Below are 20,786 nucleotides of genomic sequence, written 5' to 3' on the forward strand. Positions count from 1 at the left end.
AAGCACCTGACATATCATTTTAATGCTTCTGTGAGTGAATGACCTGTTTTGCCTGATTCCACACACGCACCACAAGCTTCACGTTCAGTTTCTGTTGCTATTGTCAACTCCATTAAGTTTCAGGCTCCCCACATTCCCATCTACCCTTTTACTTGACAGTCAATATCTTCAGTTGTCCCTCAGTCCTTGGTGTACTGTAATATTGTTGCCATGGTAGTGCCCTCCTGTCATTCCATTGGAGGCATGTTGGAGATGATTTGCAGAAACCCCTGTCCTGCTGATCCCTCTGCCCTCCTCTGCTATATCAGATTCAACCCTTGTATTTGTAGTTGTCCTTCCTTCACAGTCATTATTCTGTCAGTGTCTCAACATGAGTGCGTCTATTCCCATATCTGAGTTCCCCATGTTTTACGACATTGCATGGACTGCCCCAATCAGCCCCATTAACGTCGTCTGCCGCAGCTCCCAGAACGGACTGTGGCTCAGCCCATAGACTGACTTGAGGGGGAAGCCCCAACAGAGCATAGCCCAACCCCACGGCTGCTGGTCCCAAAATATAGTTTGTCTCTGACCATCAGCTTAAACTAATGTACATTAAAGTCTAATTACTATAGATATCATCAAATCTTTAGAGCAGTTACACCAGATATCGCACCCCAGAAATAGTCCCTCCCACTATGTGATACATTAAGTGCCAGGAGATAGTTGGAATCATTATACTGAAACTGCTCTTAGAAGGGTGAAAGTGAGTGCAGATGCCGGAGAGTGTGGTGCTGGGAAAGCACAGCAGGTCAGGCAGCATCTGAGGAGCAGGAGAATCAACAGTTTGGGCATCGATTTTCCTGCTCCTTGGATGCTGCCTGACCTGCTGTGCTTTTCCAGCACCACACTCTCGACTGTCCTTAGAAGGATCAGTGAAGTCAGTGTTTTTGTTGTGTCAGTCAGCAAACCCACAGCACTTGCTTAATCAATGGTAATTCTCACTGCAATAAAATTGTCGCAATTAAAGAATTTCCTCTGTCATCAGAGTTACTTGATGGTTGATTTATTCAGGTTGTTTGGGCCTATTAAGTTACAGTACTCTGTCTTGATATTCAAATAACTGGCTTGGGGCTGAACTTGATATGTGTAACATCTAAGATTTCAACCATATTTGAGCATTGCAGTTTAACAAAGAGAAAGCTGTACAAAGAAGGTACAAATCGTTAACTACATCCCAAAGATTGAACTACATCTTAAAGCATTCAGTAAAATCAATGATTCAAACTGTTCACAAATTACATTTTTGATGTGTTCTATAACATTCTGCTTTTAATAGAGCACAATGATTCAAAGAAAAATATATTTACTGTAATTGCATCTTCCCTAAAGGGACTAGAGCTGTAGTGAATGGTACTCTCTGTCTGCTTGGCAAATTGGACACCAGATTTTAATGGAAAATGACAAAAACCACCACTGGTTTTTCAGAGACCTCAGTTCTCTGATAAAGACCAGCTGTTAATTGTAGATTGAAATAAAGAAAACCCTTTGGGAATCAACACTCATTATAATTAGCATTCTTTACAAATATAATTTGGAGAAAAAGTCATGCTAAAAGGGCTAATTTTGAGACATTCCAGCTCATTCATCCAAGAAAGGGGTTTCAATGAGGTTTTCTCTGGCTTCTCGTGCACGATGATGCATTGCTCTGTCATGCCGTCTTTGATGGTGCTTCTGGTCAATATGCTATTCTCATTTTCCATAATGGCTTGAAATGCCCTGTATAAACCCTTCAAGTGAGACTGTTTCAAGTATTGGACCACTTCCAGTATTAAGGGCCATTAACAGTTTTCTTTCAAAGAAGCCATTGGATGGATATAGGGTGTCTAATAAAGCTGAAATTATGCCTTGGTCAGTTACACCTGTATTGACAGTAGAGAAGACATGCTGAAAATAGCATAGGGAAATAGGCAAATGCAATTGTTTGAATATTATAAAATCAGAAGAGATGCCTACTTCAAAGGGATTTAACACAAAATACAATAAGGAATCTTATTATTGAAAAATATTAGAGTGAAAATCATGTTTTAATGTGTCTTTTCTAGGTTTTAGAATTCTGTAGGACAATAGCAACACTTGAAGCAATGGGGGAATCCACACAAAGGTTTTTTTAAACTAATGTTATAGAATCCGATTAAATAATGGTGAACATTTCCTATTTTCAGTTAAAGTGTTTTATTGAGTGAGAATTAATGACGTCTGAACCACTATGACTCAGAGCACCTATTCATGTGCAATCTTTCACACTTTACCTTATTGTTATGCAACTGTATCCTTCTCATACAGTTGCCTGGCAGAAGAGACAAGGAGTCCCTGCCACTGTTGGAGTTTTCTGGTGTTCATGCAGTTGCTGCTGTATTTATAGCCAATTTGTGCACCAATCCTCTCCAAACCAGGAGCTGACCCTCACACTGTGATCTTGCAGCTTTTCTGAGGAAATGATCTGGAAAGGCAGGTTAGTTCCTTGTTGTGCAGTCGGGGACCTGGAGGTGCTGGGAGACGAGGTAGTAAGGAGGAAGACCTTCCTTTATTCTGCACACAGATCAGTGCTGACCCAGGTCAGTGCAATATCCTGGGTTAAATGGGACGAACAGCAATGCAAAAAGGTCAATGATCTTCTGTGCTCCACAAGGCTAAGTGTCATTATTTTCTCTCCACTATATCACACTAACCCTGCTGATGCATACATTTTTCACCACGGCTAATAAACTTTCATTACTGTACGCATCCATTCCACAGCACCCATTAAACTCATCCTTTCCAAATTGCCAACCCTTCCTGCTCTGTGTTTTCTGCTCACTCTCTGGACTCCTACATCATTAATATCACCAGCACTGATATATTTTAATCTGTAGATGCTTTTCTTGCAAACCTTCTCACAACTAAATCCCTCTGTGATGATACTATAGCTTTAAGGGGTATATTTTGTCCTGGGTATTTTTGAAGAGAGGTTTTAAGGCAGAGGTGATGAGCAGTCTGCTCAGACCCACTAGAGTGAACAGTTTATGAGGCCTTGACATTTTTTTTTAAAGTTGGAAACAATAGATGCAGCCTGAACACACACACACACAGAACCAGGATTTTCTGTTTCAGGATCAATTGGGGAAGTCATGGCCTAGTGGTGTTATTGCTAGACTGTTAATCCAGAAACCTAGGCAATGTTTTTGGAACCTGGGTTCAAATCTCACTGTGGCAGATAGGGGGAGTTTGAATTCAATAAATATCTGGAATTAAGAATCTAAAGTGGCATCACCCAAAGATATCAAGTGTGCAATCAGATAGATAACTGCATATTTATTCAGCAACAGAGAAGGTTAAGGACTGCGAAGATAATAAGGTCCACATGCTTTTGACATGAAACAGAAGCTGTTACCAAACTAACAGCACTCTCAATTTAAACAATTCAAGGAAGTCTAATTCCAGCTCATTCATTCAGGAAAGGGGTTTCTCTCTGGCTTCTCATGCACGACGATGCATTGCTCTATCATGCTGTCTTTGATGGTGCTTCTGGTCAATATGCTATTCTCAGCTTCATTCTCAAATGTCCATCTCCCATTTTGCCTACCTAGGACATCCTCCCACTTTGGCTCTAGTTGTGAAGGTCAGAGCATGCCATAACAATGTGGCACACCCTTTTAAAACTATACTGCAAAGCCCCACTGAAGTAGTACAAGCATTGAAATCTAATTTAAAGGTGGTCTGTTTAACTGTGGCCCTGGTAGATCAGGTTGAAAGTTGGTTTAACAGCCCTCCCAATCACTTTCCGTTGAAACCTCTTGCAGCTGGAGATGACAGTCCCCAGTCACGGTTCTGTTCCTTAGATGTTCCTCATAGAGGTAGACACCGTTACGACACAAGGTAAACCCTCCTGCTTACTCTAAACAATCAACACAGAAAAGATTCATCCCATGCAGTAATCTGTGAAAATTCGAGAGGCCAAGAGCTATTTAAAGTACAAATTAACAACTTTATTTCTTAAAGTATAATTAACTAACAACTATGTACAACTCCTTCCTCTGACCTATCTTTTACTTCCTCTTCTATAACCATATTCTGATAAAACACCCGATTAAGGTTTACTGAAAAAATTCAAATTTCAAAACCACCAGCTGTTGAATCTTCTATTTTGGTCTTCTTCTCTCTTATTTTCTTCTTCTTAGGGATTATGTTTCACAGGTCACGGATCAATAAAGGTATCTTTAAGAGAGCTATTCTCCAGACAGTCTGCAGATGTCATTGGCTTGGCAGTTTTCCCCACAACTGTTAAATTTTCCCCGGTCTTATATCCCCAAAGCATTGGGTTGTGTCATTGGCTTTTAAAGATTGTCAATATACTAATTTCAAACTTGATTAGAATTTGGTATTTTTCGGGGTATAAATTAAACTGATTGGCCCAATTCGAATCTGTTTTGTCTTTTCCAGGCAACCAGCTCATCTAGCTTTCCAACCAAGTGTTACATTGTGACCTTATTGAGAACACTGGGTGCTGTCAGGTAGTTCTGCTAGCTTTTGACTTTCTTAAAAGGTACAGTACACCCACATCTTCATAACGGTACCCATGGATAGAAAGGGTAGTGCAACTCTAGAGAGAGTAGATAATATCGAGGACTGTGATGCTATATTCATAAAGCTATCCACCCAATGATTTTCTCCCTAAAAATAATCATTGGGTACCTTGTAATGAAAGTATTCTGGTTACTTCCTGGATGATGGCCAATGATAAGAACAGTCTTATTTCTGCAGTCAGGTACTAACTGAACAGTAATGAAATCCACTTTTGTTCATAAATGTTATTGAGGTCTTGATGTCCGCAGTCTGCTTTCTGGTAAAAGTGCATATCTTGTTCAATGACCTCAGAAGAAATATGCTGAACAGAGTTTTCTGAATCCTTGTGAGTAGGGTTGGATTTGATGAACTTCCTTTTTCTCTAGTTTGGGCGGTGGGAGCAGAGAGCAGAAGAAGTGGAGTCTGCTGGGACGGTAAGGGTTTCTATAAAGGGACCTATCTTCACGTGCCAGCAGTCTTTTCGAGTTCAAGCAGCAGAGAGCGGAAGAAGCAGAGCATCCTGGGAAGGTCAGTGATTTTTTTTTTTAGGTGGGTGCAAACTAAACCTGAGACCCTACACCGTAGGGCCTCCCTCCCATCCACCTCCTCTAACCTTAAGAAAGTCTGTAGACATGGTAAGCTTTTCAGGTTCTCTCTTTTTTTCTCTTTGCCTTGTTTAGTACTGTGTGCACTTTCAGAGTAGGGGTATGGATGTTAGACATGTTCCTTCTGCAGAATGTAGCAGATGAGAAACACTATACATGTCTCCACTGGCCACATCTGCATGAAGAGCACCGAACGCCAGCTCCTCGACAACTGAGTTAGGGAACTGGAACTGGAGCTGGATGAACTGCGGATCATCCAGGAGGCTGAGGGGGAAATTGAGAGGACGTACAGGGAAGTGGTCACTCCTCAGGCACAGGATAAGGACAGCTGGGTTACAGTCAGAGAGCGGAAAGGGAACTGACAGACAGAGCAGGGATCCCTTGTGGCCATTCCCCTCAGCAATAAGTACACCATTTTGGATACTCCTGGTGGAGACAGCCTACCAGGGGAAAGCCATAGTTGTCAGGTCTCTGGCACAGTGGCTCAGAAAGGAAGGGGGAAAAATAGAAAAGTGCTAGTAGTAGGGGACTCAATAGTTAGACGGATTGACAGGAGATTTTGTGGTCAGGAACGGGGTATGTTGCCTCCCCGGTGCCAGGATCCGGGATGTCGCCGATCGGGATTACGGGATTCTAAAGGGGGAGGGTGAGCAGCCAGAAATCGTGGTACATGTTGGCACCAATGTCATAGCCAGGAATGGGATTGAAGACCTGAAAAGTAACTTCAGAGAGCTAGGATGGAATTTGAAGAACAGGACAAGTAGAGTAGTGTTCTCAGGTTTGCTACCGGTGCCACTAGACAGTGAGGTGAGCAACAGTCAGCGAGTGCAACTTAACACGTGGCTGCGCAGCTGGTACAGGAGGGAGGGCTTCAGATACTTAAGACCATTGGGATGCCTTCTGGGGAAGATGGGACCTGTACGTGAAGGACAGGTTGCACCTCACTGTAGGGGCACAAATGTCTTGGGTGGGAGGTTTGCTCGAGTAGTTCAGGCGGATTTAAACTAGTTTGACAGAGGTATGGGAACCAGAACTACACATCTGAGGGGGAAAGTATTTGTAGATGAGGCTGTAGTGAATCAATCAGGGAGGTTTTTCATGTGATGGAACAAAGGAATCGGTTAAAATGTGTCTGCTTTAACGCAAGGAGTGTCAGAAATAAGAGCGATGAACTTAGAGAGCGTGGATCAGTACTTGGGACTATGATGTTATGGCCATAACGGAGACATGGGTTTCACAGGAGCAGGAATGGTTGCTGGATGTTCCAGGGTTTAGAATGTTTTAAAAAAGATATGGAGGGGGTGTAGTAGTGCTAATCAGAGTGTGCATCACATCTACGGAAATGAAGATAGTCGAGGAAGGTTTGTCTACCGAGTCAGTATGGGTGGAAGTTAGGAACAGCAAGGGAGCAGTCACCTCACTTGGGGGTTTTCTACAGACCCCCTAATAGCAGTAGGAAGATCAAAGAAGTCATAGGCCGGCAGATTTTGGAAAGGTACAGACGTTGCAGGATTGTCGTTATGGAGGACTTCAATTTTCCCAATATTGATTAGAATCTCCTTAGTGCAGATGGTTTGGATGGAGCCGTGTTTGTCAGGTGTGTTCAGGAGGATTTCCTGACTCAGTATGTAGACAGGCCGCCAAGGGGAGAGACCATTTTGGATTTGGTGCTCGGCAACGAGCCAGGACAGGTGTCAGATCTTGCAGTGGGAGACCACTTTGGTGATAGTGACCACAACTGCCTCACATTTACTATAGTCATAGAGAAGGAAAGGAGCAGTTACCATGGGAAAATATTTAATGGAGGAAAAGGAAATTATGATAATATCAGACAGGACTTGGGAAGTACAGATTATGAGCAACTGTTCCACAGAAAGGGCTCATGTGGAGACTGTTTAAAGAGCAGTTGCTGCGAGTGATGCATAAATTTGTTCCTCTGAGACAGGCAAGAAGGGGTAAGACTAAGGAGCCTTGGATGACGAGAACAGACGAGCTTCTCATCACATGGAAGATGGCAGCTTATGCAAGGTGGAGGAACAAGGGTCTAGCACAGATTTAGAGAATTTCAGGCTTGCTAGAGAGGAGCTCAAAAATGGACTGTGGAGAGCCAGGAGGGGGCACAAAAATGGCTTGGCAGGAAGGATTAGGGAGAACCCAAAGGCATTTTACTCAAATGTGAGGAATAAGAGAATGGTCAGGAAAAAGGTAGGGCTGGTCAGGGATAGTGTAGAACATTTGTGCATGGAGCCTGAGCAGATAGGGAAGCCCTAAATGAGGTTTATGCTGCAGTTTTCACTCAGAAAAGGGACCTTGTTGTGAATGAGGACTTTGAGGAGCAGGGAAACAAGCTTGAATAGATCACGATTGAGGAAGTTGATGTGCAGGAAATTTTGGCAAACATTAGTATTGATAAGTCCCCAGGGCCAGACCAGATTTATCCTAGGTTGCTCCAGGAACCGAGAAAGGAGGTTGCTAGGCCACTGGCGAAGGTCTATGCTTTCTCACTCGCCACGGGAGTCGTACTGGAGGGAGGTAAATGTTGTTCCTCTTTTCAAGAAGGGGAAATGGGGAATTGCTGACAATTACAGACCAGTCAGTCTTACGACGGTGTTCAGCAAGGTTTTGGAAAGAATTGAGGGATAGGATTTATGACTATTTGGAAAAGCATAGAATGATTAAAGGCAGTCAGCATGGCTTTGTGAGGGGTAGGTTGTGCCTCACAAATCTTATTGAGTTCTTTGAGGAGGTGTCGAGACAGATCGACAACGGTAGAGCAGTAGATGTGGTGTATATGGACTCCAGCAAGCTATTTGATAAGGTTCCCCACCATAGGCTCATTTATAAAGTAAGGAGGTATGGAATACAGGGAAATTTGGCTGTCTGGATTCAGAATTGGTTGGCTGACAGAAGGCAGAGAGTGGTTATAGATGAAAAGTATTCTGCCTGGGAGGTCAGTGGTGAGTAGCATCCCACAGGGCTCTGCTCTTGGGCCTTGCTCTTTGTAGTTTTTAATAAATGACTTGGATGAGGAGGTTGAGCAGTGGGTTAGTGAATTTGCTGGTGACACAAAGGTTGGAGGTGCTGTTGATAGTATTGAGGGCTATTGCAGGCTGCAGCGTGACATTGACAGTATGCAGAGCTGGGCTGAGAAATGGCAGATGTAGTTCAACCTGGATAAATGTGAAGTGATGCATTTTGGAAGGTTGAACTTGAATGCTGAATATAGGATTAAAGACAGGATTATTGGCAGTGTGGAGGAACAGAGGAATCTAGGTGTTCTAGTGCATAGATCCCTCAAAAGTTGCCACCCAAGTGGATAGGGTTGATAAGAAACCCTGTGGTGTTTTGGCTTTCATTAACAGGGGGAATTGAGTTTAAGAGCCGCGAGGTTTTGCTGCAGCTCTACAAAACCCTGGTGAGACCACACTTGGAATATTGTGTCCAGTTCTGGTCGCCCTATTAAAGGAAAGATGTGGAGGCTTTGGACAGGTTTACCAGGGTGCTGCCTGGATTGGAGAGCTTGCCTTATGAGGAGCGTTTGACTGAGCTTGGATGTTTCTCTTTGGAGAGAAAGAGGAAGAGAGATGTCCTGGTCGAGGTGTATAAGGTAATGAGGTATGGATAGAGTTGATAGGCAGAGACTTTTCCCCAGGGCAGGGTTGACTGCCACCATGGGTTATAAGGTATAGAGGAGACATCAGGTAAGTTCTTTACGCAGAGAGTTGTGAGCACATGGAATGCGTTGCCAGCGGTAGTGGTGGAAGTAGAGTCACTAGGGACATTTAAGCAACTGCTGGACATGCACACAGACAGCAGTGAATTGGGGGAGCGTATGTTGTTTTAGATTAGGACTAATCCTCGGCACAACATCATGGGCTGAAGGGCCTGTACCGTGCTGTACTTTTCTATGTTCTATGCCATGCCCAATACTAGCAAAAGGACTCTGAAGGCAATATCTGAGACAATGCATGCCCTCTTGCTGCTGTCCTTCCAACTGTTTCATCCTGTAGTCAGGGTAAACTTCCCTTTCATTATTGATGCATTCTCTAGGACAACACCAATAGATGCTCCTTTCCAAGTGCCATCGCAGTCAGGGACCAAAAAGTCTAGAAAAGGGAAAAATTATTTTTAAATGGCAGAAATCTAAAAGAAAACCAGGGAAATGATGGCGGATCTATTGGATTGAAATGCTTCCATTCCCGATTTGTTCTGAGATGGAGATAAATGATTTATTGACTGTATAAGTTGCTGTCTCCTGTGAAATAGTACTCAGGCTGTCACAACACTGTTTCTCATTGAACTGATTTTGATCTGAAGAAGTCGGTTTGCATGTTTGTGGGACTTGTGAAATCACTCAAGTATCACACTTGATCACACAGCACGTATTTCAATATTATACCAATTATAATAAGAGACTCCATTAATCAGATTATTTTCTTTTAAAAGACAAGCTTCTACCCACAAAGATTTTAATCTTGAATAGGATGGCTGCAATTTATCATAAGGTTTTAGTTTGCAGCTAGTGAAAACTGATGAATAAATAAAAAGTTGGACTAAAGGAAGCCATTTGATGAGATATGTTTTGACTTTGGCTATGTCCTGCATATTGAAAAGTGATATTAAAGTGAAGGACTTCAGGAATTAAATGGTGTAAATTATATAGAAAGAAAGTATTTGTATTCATAAAGTACCTTTCATGATCTCAGACATTGCAGAGGGCCTTGCAGGCAGTTAGGTATTTTGAATTCTAATCAACATAGTTGTGTACAAGTTACAAATTTTAAAGAAAACTCAAGAAGAATCAATCCACTTAAAAATTAAATAGTACTGTCATTGCCCTAATGATAGGTAAACTGTGCATGGTTGGCCTGAACCATACACACCTGAATAATCCAGGTTTCTTCAGTCAATGGAATAATGGCACGGGTACTACAAAACACCCTCAACACCCAGTATTAGGAAAGGGATTGTTCCTGCCTGTGATTGTTGTTCAGTGACCCTGGTCAGATGTAATCATGTGGCTGTGAAGTGAATTTCAGCTTTGGCTGTGACATCTTTCATGCAGGCTCATGTGTGAATGACATATTTGGGGAACATGCTGTGATCTGTTAGATTGCATTCAGCAGCACTGAGGACCTTCAAAGGAGGAGGAGAGAATCTGAAATAACATGTATATTGGCCAAGGGCACATTACATTAGTCCTAAATTCTGGTTTACTAATAATCCAATGGATTTTGGGTTTCAATCCCATTGTGGCAATTTGCAAATTTGAGTTCAGTTTTTTTTAAAACCAGTCCCCCACTGAGAATATAGAAATGTGAAGCTCAGTCTGAACAACTGGCTGATATTTATTGAAGTGACTACTGGGCACAAATCACTACTGGTTTATTCACATACTTGAATTAAATATACCGTCCGTACCTGGTGACTTATTCTTTAATGTAATAAGTAAGTCCTTAAGTTGTAATGTAGCTACCAGCCATTCAAACAAATGTACCACAACCTTCTCAGAGCAACTATCACGATCCCTGTCAGTGATGCCCATGAAATTAAAATACATTTTATTCAACCTACCCCATCTAGCAGGGGATGAATAGGATCAGATTGAAAGTTGGTTTAACAGCCCTCTCAATCACTTTCCATTGAAACATCTTGCAGCCGAAGGTGACAGTGTCCAGTCACTGTTCTGCTCATTAGATGTTCCTCAAAGAGGGAGGTATAAACGGATAGAGAAGTGATTCGGAGCCCTCCACAATCACCTGATGAAGGAGCGTCGCTCCGAAAGGTAGTGTGCTTCCAATTAAACCTGTTGGACTATAACCCGGTGTTGTGTGATTTTTAACTATGGATAGAGAAGGTAGTGCAACTCGAGAGTATGCTATATTCATAAAGCAATTCACCCAATGATTTTCTCCCTTCAAATAATCAAGGTACCTACCTTGTAATGAAGGTATTCTGGTTACTTCCTGGATAATGGCTATTTATGCAGTCAGGTACTAACTGACCAGTGATGAAATTCACTTTTGTTCATTAAGGTCTTGATGTCCACAGTCTGCTGTCTGGTGAAAGTGCATGTCTCGTTCAATGACCCTAAAAGAAATATGATGAAAGTATTGCATCTTGCAAACCCAGCAATTGCCACTTCCACTTGACATGCGAGCACTTCAGAGTGCCTGGTATTGCAGCCATTTGCAGGGTGGCTTGGAAAACTGTGGTAACATGAACATTAACAGTATGGAAAGCTCATCTCTGCAGGAGTCGTCGGTGAGATTTAATACTGAGCATCACTCACTCTGCAGTTGGTAACACCATTCTGTGGCAGCCGGTCTTTTACAGAAAAGCTGACCAAAATAATTCCTGCTTTATGTGTCCATCAGCAAAAGCTGCAGAATACTCCCAGTGAGAATATAAAAATGTGAAGCTTGGTCTGAACAACTGGGCAGTGGGAATGTTTAAAGCTTTCATACGAGTTCAATATCAGTGCTGACAAACCCAGTTTATATCTGTTAATGCCAATGTTATGGATTCTGTCTCAACTAAACTTGTGAAATTGAATGTTTAAATATTACAGTTACGAGGACAACATATGCCGATAAGCAGCATCCTTCTGCTTTCCAGCTCATGGAATTAGTAGGTTGTAGTCAGAAGCAAGGGAAAGTGATTACTCTCAATGGCCACCCTTCTGCCCACTGAACATGACCTCAAACATGAGCTGAGTGTCTTTGATTAAGCACCTTCCCCACTCCGAATACACATCCGCACATATAAAAATGGGACTGGTTGATCAACCACAGATCGCTCTGACCCAAATGTAATTTAAGTGGAGTTAGGAAGGCAGCTAAAAGGGATAAAATCTTGTGCAGATTAGGATTGAGTTAGCAGTGGTTTTCTTGGGAGTTTTAAGCAATACAATGAAGCATATAGCTTTGGTTGGCCGTCGCGGTTTCCTCATTCTCCACCAGCTGTCGTCTTCTCTGACTCGATTGAGAATTTTCTCCTTGTATAGAGTGAGGAGCCTGAGGACATAGAAAGTGAGCCAACAGTCGAGACTAAGAATCGATACGGGTACTGTTGGACAGTAAGTCCTGACTGGCACAGACAACGCTCATCTATTTGTGAAAAATAGGTCACTCGAAGATATACAGAAATAAAAAAATGGTGGAAATACTGGTGGTCACATGTTATGTGGTTTACTTGGCAGATCACCTACCACCATTAAATGAGACACCTCCATTAAAAAAAAAGAGACCAGAGGTATTCCTTCAAAACAAAAATAATGTTTCAAGTGACCAAGGTTCAGGGAGCTTATTTATATCAAATGACAATTGTTAATATGCTGTCTAATCAATCATCGCATAGCTGAACAAACCAGCAAAAGGTTGAAACTACATGGACCATGCAGAACAACTCTTTAGATTAAAAGATATGCTACAAATAGCACTGCAACACAACCAGCATATACAACAGTTGAAAATGTGTATCTGATTCACAGTCAATATTACTTGCTTATTGAATATCCAAATATTCATCATCCTTTTGAGAATAGGAATTCAATGAGAGCTAAGGGAACTTTTGGTTCAGAAACAAACTACTGTCAACAAAAAAAAAAAGAACAGCAGTTTATTGTAACTTGCATGTATGAAAATACAGCGAGATATATACAAGTTGCCACAGTTTGGCACCATTTTAATTACAGAAATTATATTTTAAAAATTGAGAAAAAGTTAGGACAAATTTTATCTTTTGTACCCTCCATGGCAATTTGGATTTATGGAGTGGTTACGTGATGTTGTTCCTGAAGCCACCCCAAAGCAAGGATTTCCAGACCAGATGCACCACGCTGCCACTGCCACCATAGCAAGGAGGGACAGACCAGTCCTGCCAAGTCTCCGATGCTGAAGCTGGTTGCTCAAGCCATTGCCACTTCAGTCCCTGCCTGAAGCGTCCACATTGCTGTCATAGCTTTGAGGAAACTTGGGACCAGCAGGATGAACGGACCGACCCACCAACAATGAAGCCTTTGATTAAGCAGTGGCCACAAGGAACAGACATCTGGATCTACCGCATTTCCACTACAGCAGGCCCTCGCAAACACCTTCCTCCATCACCACTGCAGAAAAGAAAAAAGTGAACTTTGACACAAAAAGGGCAATGAAGAAACAAACAAAAAACATAAGAGTAATTGTTACATTGTGTTTCCTGGACTTTTAGCAGAATTCAAACAGATGAATGGATCTTGGTGTAATTGTATTGCTGAAAAACAGACAAACATTGCTAAAGCTTTTCATTTTGCAGTCAAGTTCTGTACTACCAAGCAGTTACTATGGAGATTACTGTGTGGCCTTAAAAAGTACACAGTTTCATACTCTCAATAATAAAGAGCCAAGAGACTTTACAAGACTAGTGGACATGTTCAAACCTCTCTTCTAAAAACAGAGCAGTTAATGTGAATGAGTGCTGAGTGTGCAGAAAACTTCCAGTAACATGACTGAGGAAGTGAAGAATTCTAGTTCAGCAGTTAAACAACCACAGTGACTGAAGGTCACTTGAAGTAAAAAAAGTTTGTATACTTCAATGCAGATGTAGCAACAGATTGAAAGTCAAGATTTACTTCAACAAGTAGAAACTCAATTGAAGTTAGTGTAAACTGCACCAATTATTTCTTGTCATGTAAGACGAGTGCCTCTTCTGTTAAAACTCACTTGTGACCTATCATCTACCGCAGATAAGTAAATGAGACCAAAAAGCCACTGAGGAATTTGATAGCTTTTGGAAAACAAATGATCATTTCCAAGCAAGGATGTATCATTGGCATCAGCAAGTTGTACAAAAATTGAAGAAGTGCACTCTGGGAGTCACTGGATTAGTACAAAAATTCAGATTACTGGTTTGTATATTTGAAACAATTGAGCACAGTGAATTGGTTCTAACTAGTGTTCAGTTCTTGGAGAAGGAGACTGCTGAATCAGATGTCTGCTTCCTGAGAAAACAGTCATACCTTTCAGCATTCATGGAACAAATGAGGCATTCCATTGTGACACAAAGAATAGAGTTGATGATTACCAGATTTCAAATTAGTGCAGATACCAGCTGCAGATGAATGCCATGAAAGGAATAAAGACAAGCACAATGGTGATGAAAGCAGAAATGCTAAACCCAATTAAATCGATTGAAAATGTGAGTTGATGTGTTAGATGGAACTAAAGTATTATAATTTTGCAGTGAATTGCCCAGAGCAAAAAGGGTCTTTGAATTCATTCATATTGTTCTGCCAGAAAAAAAATGAAGCTCCACTCGTCACAGGCGTTTTAATCCTATGCTGGCTATCAGGAGTTAAGGACTCCTTTAAATTATACTGTATTAGTGCAAATACCTCCATGGTATTTGGGGTAGATTGCCAAAATGTTATCTTGATTCACTAAGTACTGGTGATTGATGCAAGGCTAAGGAATCTGAAAGTATTAAGAACATAAGAACTAGAAGCAGGAGTAGGCAATGCAGCCCCTCAAGCCGCCTCCATTCACTGTGATCATAGCTAATCTCATCCTGGCCTCAACTCCAGTTGCCTGCCTGCTTTCTATAACCCTTCAACCCATCATTCATTAAAAATCTAACTCCTCTTGAAATTTACTCAATGTCCCAGCATCCACCATACTCTGGGTGGAAGAATTTTACAGATTCACAACCCTTTGAGAGATATAACTTCTCATTTATTTTAAATCTACTACCCTTTATCCTTAACTATGATCTTGTGTTCTAGATTGCACCACATGAGGAAACATCTTTTCTACCTTTACTTTGTCAGTCTATGACTAATGATAACACTTTGAGATTTTTAAGTATGGTAATTTCATGCATATTAGCTGCAATAAACCATTTGTAAATATTGATACAGTTGAGAGAGATAACCAGCTTGTTGAGTAAACCTTAACATACAAAGACAGAAATTAAACATGACAGAGCACAGTAAGGCAATGGAGGCTATTTTGTAATCAGAATATTATTGTAATCCTTTAACAAACTTGATGTTTCTCAGAGTGTAAGTCAAGATTAATGGCATCAACCAAAAAGAGAACAAAGAAAATTGTCTTCAGGTTACATAAGCAATTTGCTCACCTAAACTATCCAGAGTTAAAACTTATACTAAAAGATGCAGATGTATTTTGAGGAGTATACAAAGTTAAAGATGAGTGAGAAATGTAAAACATTTAAGTATTGAAGGTTACCAACACATCGTATTATAAGTATTCCATTGGGACATTGATTTAATAAGGAACCTTCATGGATCTAAAGATGTGGGACAAATAGATCTTTTTAATCATCAATTTATAGGCCAAGATGATATAATACAGGATTAGTGTAGGAAGAACAAAAATATTACTACAGATTAAAATTATGGAAAATTGGACTTAGGAAACAAAGGTTTAATAAATATGAATTTCCTTTGAATTTGTTCTCAGTGGTTTAATGGGTAAATTTGTGAAGCTTTCCATTATGTAAACATGCTTTGATCTTGGATCTTTGATAGTAAACAGGAGTTCTCCCTACTCTCATTATCCAGGGGTTATGGATGGGAAAGTTAAGACATAAATCATTGTTTCTGCTTTGAACACCATCCAGCAACCTCTGTTGGAATTTGCTTTGTGTATATTGGATGAGGACTGAATAACCATGCTAACGTTCAGTGACTCATCCTCCATAGACAATGGCAGGCTTATTAAATCTGGTTTTTGGAACAATAGAGGAGTTAACTAGCCTGTGGTTTTTGGAACAATAGAGGAGTTAACTAGCCTGCAAGGTGATTACTTACATTAGATTAGATTACTTACAGTGTGGAAACAGGCCCTTCGGCCCAACAAGTCCACACCGCCCCGCCGAAGCGCAACCCACCCATACCCCTACATTTACCCCTTACCTAACACTACGGGCAATTTAGCATGGCCAATTCACCTAACCTGCACATCTTTGGACTGTGGGAGGAATCCGGAGCACCCGGAGGAAACCCACGCAGACACGGGGAGAACATGCAAACTCCACACAGTCAGTCGCCTGAGGCGGGTATTGAACCCGGGTCTCTGGCGCTGTGAGGCAGCAGTGCTAACCACTGTGCCACCGTACCGCCCAAAGGTGGTGTCCTTTCAAACTTGGTCTTCTCCATCTCCTGCTCCTTCCTGTAACATTTAGAGGTAGATGCAGCAAAAATTATCACTTGAACATTCAGTATGTTTACTATGTTGAAAAAGTTGAATCTCTAGGATTATGACTAGACAGCCAAGGTTCTTGAAAACAAAAGACAAACTAACTTTCATTTTTCCATAATATTCATGTGGATGTTGTGGTTAGGCCTGTACTTATTGCCCTTCCCTAATTGCCCAGAGGTCAGCTAAGAATCAACTGCATTGCAATGGCCTGGAGTCACATGGACTAGCAATTTCCTTTCCTGATTTGTATTGGTGAACCATAGATTTTTCCAGCGATTTTATTCATGTTATCATTAGAATCTTAATTCAAGATTTTTTATTGAATTCACATTCCTCCATCTGCAGTGGTAGAGGTATGAAGATGTGGGTGTACTTTAGGAGAATTAAAAGCAGCAGAACTATCGGCCATAGCACCAAGTGTTCTCAATAAAGTTAACAAGGTAACACTACTCTATTAGCCGGTTGCCTGGAAATGAAAACAAATTTGAATTTGGCCAATCAGTTTAAGTTATACCCTGAAAAATACCAAACTCCAATCCAGTTTGAATTTGTTATATTAAAACACAATGACACAATCTGATGCTTTGGGGACACAGGACTGGGGAAAATTGAACAGTTGAGAGGAGAACTGCTAAGCCCTTGCACATAAACATACTGTTTGAAAAATAGTTCTTAAAAAGGTATCTTTTTGATCAGTAACCTGTGATGCAGACATTCCTAAGAAGAAGAAAAGATCACACAGGAAGATCCAAATAGAAGCCTGGCTTTGAGATAAGTGTTATTTTGTAAATCTTAATTGGAGTTTTATTGGACTAGTATTATAGAAGGGAAGGTAAAAGATAGGTTAGAGTAAGGACTTGTACATAGTTAATTATTCTGTTATACTTTAAGAAGTAAAGTTGTTAATTTTTACTTTAAATAGTTCTTGGCCACTTGAGTGTTTACAGTTTACTGCATGGGATAATTCTTCTGTGTTGCTGGTTTTAAATTAAGCAGGTGTGTTTACCCTGTGTTATAACAGTAGGATTTGAACAGACATCACCAGAATATTATCTGGGTCTCTGGATTAATAGTCACGTGATAATACCACAGGCCAAAACCTTCCCAATTATCCTTATTATCCCCATGATCAAGAAATCACTGCCTAAAGATTGCTCAAATGAGGATTCATTGATAATACCGGTGGGAAATAGGACCGAAATAACCATAGAGGCTGGTATTCCATCATCAAGTCAACTTTATTTACTTGTGCACAACACACTGGCTGTGGCCCGCCAGCTTGAAGTTGAGTCACCTGAATTGAGGAGATTCTAATTTTCTGGCTAAAACAAAGAAAATTTACAGCCGAGGAACAGGCCCTTCGGCGCTCCAAGCCTGAGCCAATCCAAATCCACTGTCTAAACCTATCGCCCAATTCCTAAGGATCTGCATCCGTCTGCTCCCCACCTACTCATGCATCTGTCCAGATGCACCTTAAATAAATCTACTGTGCCTGCCTCTACAACCTCTGCTGGCAACTCATTCCAGGCACCTACCACCTTCTGTGTAAAGTACTTTCCGCATGTAATTTTAAAAATTTTTGTTTTTGCCAAATCCCCTTGTTACATTGGTCAGTGGGGCTTTCCTGCTTGCTTGGGGTTGCTAACCTGGCCAATGACCTGGTTCCAATCACTACATTCCTCCCCTACTAAGTCTGGGGATGAAGGCCTGGTCTTTGGCTTGTAGCTTTTCCTGAGATGTGTTTGCCCCAAATCTGGTTCCTCTGATTTAGACTGACCGAGGTGGTGTGGACTGTTGACTGTAACCCACCTTGGGAGTGTTTCCTCCTTCACTTCCAGCTGTAACAATATCAAGGCTGCATCCAGCTCAGACTTGGAGGTTTCCTCAACACTAGACGGAGGGGGAGCCTACAGTTTCCAACAGGTCTTCAGGCTATTCTGAGGGGCCAGGTATGTTTTGTTCCTGCCCTGTAGGTCACAGCATTCAGGTGATCCACATGTTTGTCGAGGTCTGTATCACCTCCCTGAAATTAAGTGACAAGACCTGACCTCACGTCAGCCTCACCTCATATAGGGCCATTTTCATAGTTCTGGCACTAAACTTCCTTCCTTCACTAGAGGCAACATGAGGCTGGCTTTGGCATTCCTGCTGCTGTTTCACCCTCTCACTGGGAATATCTCCCCATTGGAGACTCCACTGGAGCTATTCCTGTTATTGAGAGGTGTGGTCCTATAATCAACCAGGAACTGGAAAAGTTTGTCAGAGTCATGGAGATGTACAGCATGGAAACAGACCCTTCGGTCCAACCCGTCCATGCCGACCAGATATCCCAACCCAATCTAGTCCCACCTGCCAGCACCCGGCCCATATCCCTCCAAACCCTTCCTATTCCCATCTAAATGCCCTTTAAATGTTGCAATTGTACCAGCCTCCACCATATCCTCTAGCAGCTCATTCCATACATGTACCACCCTGTGTGAAAAAGTTGCCCTGTCGGTCTCTTATATCTTTCCCCTCTCAATTAAACCTATGCCCTCTAGTTCTGGACTCCCCAACACCAGGGAAAAGACTTTGCCTAATTACCCTATCCATGCCCCTCAATTTTGTAAACTTCTATAAAGGTCTCCCCTCAGCCTCCGATGCTCTAGGAAAAACAACCCCAGCCTGTTCAGCCTCTCCCTATAGCTCAAATCCTCCAACCCTGGCAACATCCTTGAAAGGGTTCAGAAAAGATTTACAAGTTTCACAACACCTTTCCAATAGGAAGGAGACCAGAATTGCATGCAATATTCCAGTGGCCTAACCAATGCCCTGTACAGCCGCAACATGACCTCCCAATCCTGTACTCAATACTCTGACCAATAAAGGAAAGCATTCTAAACGCCTTCTTCACTATCCTATCTACCTGCGACTCCACTTTCAAGGAGCTACAAACCTGCACTCCAAGGTCTTGTTGTTCAGCAACACTCCCCAGGACCTTCGCATTAAGTGTATAAGTCCTGCTAAGATTTGCTTTCCCAAAATACAGCATCTTGCATTTATCGGAATTAAACTCCATCTGCCACTTCTCAGCCCATTGGCCCCTCGGATCAAGATCCTGTTGTAATCTGAGGTAACCACCTTCGCTGTCCACTGCATTTCCAATTTTGGTGTTATCTGCAAACTTACTAACTGTACCTCTTATGCTTGCATCCAAATCATTTATGTAAATGACAAAAAGTAGAGGACCCAGCACCGATCCTTGTGGCACTCCACTGATCACAGGCCTCCAGTCTGAAAAACAACCCTCCACCACCATCCTCTGTCTTCTACCTCTGAGCCAGTTCTGTATCCAAGTGGCTAGTTCACCCTGTATTCTGTGAGATCTAACCTTGCTAACCAGTCTCCCATGTGGAACCTTGACCCACACAAAGACCCCCTTGCTGATCTTTGAGGGGCCCTATTCTTTCCTTGTTACCCTTTTGTCCATAATGTATTTTTAAAAACCTTTTGGATTCTCCTTAACTCTATCTGCCAAAGCGATTTCATGTCCCCTTTTTGCCCTCCTTCTACTGCCATTATACTCCAAGGATTCACTCGATCTATCCTGTCTATACACCTTACATATGCTTCCTTCTTTTTCTTAACCAAAACCTCAATTTCTTTAGTCATCCAGCATTCTCTATACCTACCAGCCTTTCCTTTCTCCCTAACAGGAATATACTCTCTCTGGATTCTCGTTGTCTCATTTCTGAAGGCTTCCCATTTTCCAGCTGTCCCTTTACGTGTGAACATCTGGCCTTCTTCCAATTTAGAACTTCAACTTTTATATCTTGTCTATCCTTTTCCATCACTATTTAAGATCTAATAGAATTATGGTCGCTGGCCCCAAAGTGCTCCCCCACTGGCACCTCAGTCACCCGTCCACCTTATTTCCCAAGAGTAGGTCAAGTTTTGCACCTTCTCTACTAGATACATCCACATACTGAATCAGAAAGTTTTCTTGTACACACTTAAATTCCTCTCCATCTAAACCCTTAACACTATGGCAGTGTCAGTCTATGTTTGGAAAGTTAACCATAACCACTATTATTCTTACAGATAGCCAAGATCTCCTTGCAAGTTTGTTTCTCAATTTCCCTCTGACTTATTAGGGGGGTTGATAATGCAATCCCAATAAGGTGATCATCCCTTTCTTATTTCTCAATTCCACCCAAATAACTTCCCTGGATGTATTTCCGGGAATATCCTCCTTCAGCACAGATGTAATGCTATCCCTTATCAACAACGCCACTCCCCCTCCTCTCTTGCCTCCCTTTCTATCCTGGAATGTTAAGCTGACAGTCCTGTCCATCCCTGAGCCATGTTTCTGTAATTGCTATGATATCCCAGTCCCATGTTCCTAATCATGCTCTGA

The 20,786-nt window shown here is 41.7% G+C and overlaps 1 long non-coding RNA gene across 1 annotated transcript in view; it reads right to left on the minus strand.

Moving 5' to 3' along the window:
• Positions 1–12,793: 12,793 nt before the first annotated feature.
• LOC122559201 overlaps positions 12,794–20,786 on the minus strand; it is a 17,411-nt gene continuing 9,418 nt past the window's right edge. The window contains exon 2 of the long non-coding RNA XR_006314361.1: positions 12,794–13,299. This is a non-coding gene — a long non-coding RNA (uncharacterized LOC122559201). The remainder of the gene's footprint in view (positions 13,300–20,786) is intronic.

This window comes from Chiloscyllium plagiosum, chromosome 18 (assembly GCF_004010195.1).
Source record: "Chiloscyllium plagiosum isolate BGI_BamShark_2017 chromosome 18, ASM401019v2, whole genome shotgun sequence".
NCBI classification, from domain to species: Eukaryota; Metazoa; Chordata; class Chondrichthyes; order Orectolobiformes; family Hemiscylliidae; genus Chiloscyllium; species Chiloscyllium plagiosum.